Below are 3761 nucleotides of genomic sequence, written 5' to 3'. Positions count from 1 at the left end.
ATAGTTCCAGTAGATTCTGGTCTCTGTTACTTGCAGGTACATGACATTGGGCCAGGTCCTTCTCCTAATTAGTGTGCTTATCCTCATGGGTAAAACAAGTCTGTGGCCTTCTGCCCTTGCCTTTCGCCCAGGAGTCTAGTGTACATGAACTGAGATAAGAGCCCTGACGATTCTCTATCCAGGTGGCATAATAGTAGGATATTTGTATCATTCAAAATGGACTTGACCAGAATGTACAAGGTTGATCAATGGGTTGTAGTCCTAACTGACCACTAGTTAGTTTGTGGCTATGGGTAAACAAGTAGCGTGGATGCTAGTAGTACCCCATAGAGATTCTTGCTGTCAGGCAAGCACACCTTGCCTCTAGCTGCTGGGTGGTCACTGGGTACCCCCTCCTCCAAAGAATTGCCTCTAGATGAAGGAAATCATGGGGAACCCTGGGAGTGTAGTGGTTATGCATTGGGCTGCAATCCACAGGGTCGGCAGTTAGAAACCACCAGCCCCTCCTTGGGAGAAAGATGAGGCTTTCTACTTCCACCAGCGGTTCTCAACCTTCCTCATGCCACTACCCTTTCATATAGTTCCTCATGTGGTGGTGACTTCCCAACCATAACATTATTTTCGTTGCTACTTCATCACTCTTATTTTGCTACTGTGATGAATCGGCCTACCCCTGTGAAAGGGTCGTTTGACCCCCCACAAGGGGTTGCAACCCACAGGCTGAGAACTGCTGCCTTACACTCTTGAAAACACAAAGAGGTAGTTCTACACTGTCCTATTCAGTCTCTATGAGTCAGCATGGACTGGATGGCAGGGAGTGAAGGGAGCCCTGATGCCCACTCCCTGCAGTCAACTGGACCGATATAAACGGTGGGTACCCTTTCCTCAGGGGAGACTCACTGTCAATGATGCTCTTCACTCTCCAGAACTCCCTGTGGGGTCATGCCGAAGCTAATGTCCAGTTGAGAGGAAATCCTTGCTTCCCTCTTTCGCTGTCCTTCTATACCTCCCTTGCTCCTTGGCTCCTGAGAGCATTACCTCAATAATTCCCACATCCCCGAACTCCCGTCTCAGGCTTGGCTCCTAGAAAACCCCAAACCCAAATTAAGACATTATATGAATTTGTCTTGGAAGATGTACAGCCAGAACGCTCCTTAAAAGGGAGACTGTCACAACTGGGTCTCACGTACTTTGGGCATGTTGTCAGGAGGGACCAGTCCCTAGAGAAGTACATCATGTTTGGGAAAGTTGAGGGTGAGTGGAAAAGAGGAAGCCCCTGAATGAGAGTGATCGATACAGTGGTTACAACAGTGGGCTCAAATATAGCAACAACTGTGAGGATGGCGTAGAACCTCCCGGACAGCATGTTGCTCTGTTGTACATAAGTTCGCTATGAGTCAGAATCAACTCCAGGCCAAATAACAGCAACCCCATCTTTCTTCTAGTTCCCCCTACGGCTTTGTTCCAGGGGGATTCTCTGTCCACAGTGCCAATCAAAACAGCCAGCCACCAATGTGCCCCCCGGTTCCTGTATCAAGACATACATTATCATTCTCCAGGTTTAACACTTTGGGGCTTGAAATGTCACTCCCTAAGAAGACTGATGTTTCTCGTGTCACCCATGTTCTGATTTTGTTGTACTTCTCCTGTAAAGGGGGCCCGAGAAATGACTCATAATGAACTGCCTCCATATAAGTGGAACACAATTATTCTGCGGCAAACTGGAAGCTAAAGTCAGTCCATTTCGCTGATCCAATCAAGTCAGAACCCTTGTTGCTTCTTTCCCCAGCACTGTAAAGGAACACGTTGTTCTTTCAGTTTTGTTTATGAGAGCTCAGCCGCCCCCCCCCCTCACCCCACCACCAGGCTTTCAGTAGCTTGGGTGAGGTCCCAGGGGGCTGTGTCTCTCTGAGCACAATAGTGTTGCTATTGGAACCTCATGGGCTGCAGACATGACTTTATCAGTAGGGAGTGTTTCCCATAGTAACTCTCACTTGGGACTTGTTGCCAAAAGTAGACAGGGGAAAGGTCTTTTTTTTCTGGCATTTAATAGATGTTTTCCCGAGATTACTTTCCAGGGGCCTTTGATAAACACTACGATCCAATCTGACATGCGACTATATCACATCATTCTTCTGAGGGTTTGCAAAGGCCTAGAAAACATAGAAGTGCCCCATAGAGCTTTCAGGGATGTAAATCTTGACTGAAGCTGACTGCCACATCTTTCTTCCACGGAACAGCTAGTGGGTTTGAACTGCGGACTGACCTTTCAGTGAAAGTGACTTTAACCCCTGAGCCACCAGGGCTCTCCACAAAACAAGTGACTTATTCATTGAAAATATCTCTGTTCAACAACATAAATGGCAACTATGCACAAGCTGCAGTTGCCGTGAGGTGCTGTTGCATCCGTTGGGATGCATGGTAATCCTACATGCAACAGAATGAAACTCTACCTGGCCCCGAGCCAGCCTCACAACGCTTGTAGGAGGTGGCCCTCCATTTTACCAAGCATGATGCCCTCTGCCTGGGTTGATCTCTACGGAACACATGTATAAAATATATGAGACACAGTCTCACCATCTTCACTCCTAAAGAGTCCTCTGGCTGTACTTCTTCCAAGATAGATTTGTTTGTTTTTCTATTAGTCCACAGTCCTTTCTCTTTTCTTTAACTATACCTTAATTCAAAGGAATCAGTTATTCTTTGCTCTTCCTTGTCCTTTGTCCAACTTCCGCATGCATATGAGGTGATTGAAAGCAGAATGGCTTGTGCCAGGTATGCCTTAGTCCTCAAAGTGACATCCCTGCTCTTGAAGGCTTTAAAGAGGTCTTGTGCAGCAGATTTCCCCACTGCAGATCTGTCCAATACGATACTCAGGGACCTTGACAAATGGAATGCAGAGGATTCAAATTCACTACATCCATGTAAGCAGCCAAAGGAAAGGCTCACTATTAACACTTAGGACAAGGCCAGGGGTTGACTGCTGGGCAGTTCATCAATTGTTCACCATGAAAGTTCAAGTCAAAACCATACTTTTTAGGGAGTTTTTTTATTATTATTTGTTATTTTTGTTATGCAAAAGTTCAATTTTATTTTGTTACAAATAATTTCTACTTTTTAATCATTCCATTTTTCTCTGTGGAATTGGAAGCTATATTCTCTTTCTATACCTTCTTTTAAAAAAATCATTTTATTGGAGGCTCGTACAACTCTTATCTCAATCCATACATACGTCCAAAAAATTGTGTCAGGCACATTTGTACATTTCTTGCCATCATCATTCTAGAAACATTTGCTTTCAACTTGAGCCCTTAGTATCAGCTCCTCATTTTTCCCCTCTCCCCCTTCCCCCACCCATGAACCCTTGATAATGTATAAATTATTATTGTTTTGTCATATCTTATACTGTCCAATGTCTCCCTTCACCCACTTTTCTGTTGTCCGTCCCTCAGAGAGGAGTTATAGGTAGATCCTTGTAATTGGTTCCCCCTTTCTACCCCACCTTCCCTCCACCCTCCCAGTATTGCCACTCTCACCACTGGTCCCAAGGGATTCATCTGTTCTGGATTCCCTGTGTTTCCAGTTCCTATCTGTACCAGTGTACATGCTTTGGTCTAGCCAGATTTGTAAGGTAAAATTGGGGTCATGATAGTGGTGGGGAGGAAGCATTAAAGAACTAGAGGGAAGTTGTATGTTTCATAGGTGCTATATTGAACCTTGACTTCACCATTGATTTTAGATCTCTTGTTGTTCCCTTGTCC

Source organism: Echinops telfairi, unplaced genomic scaffold, assembly GCF_000313985.2.
Source record: "Echinops telfairi isolate 266 unplaced genomic scaffold, ASM31398v2 ScPeMD7_53;HRSCAF=182, whole genome shotgun sequence".
NCBI lineage: Eukaryota > Metazoa > Chordata > Mammalia > Afrosoricida > Tenrecidae > Echinops > Echinops telfairi.
Note: the sequence above shows the minus strand (reverse complement) of the source record.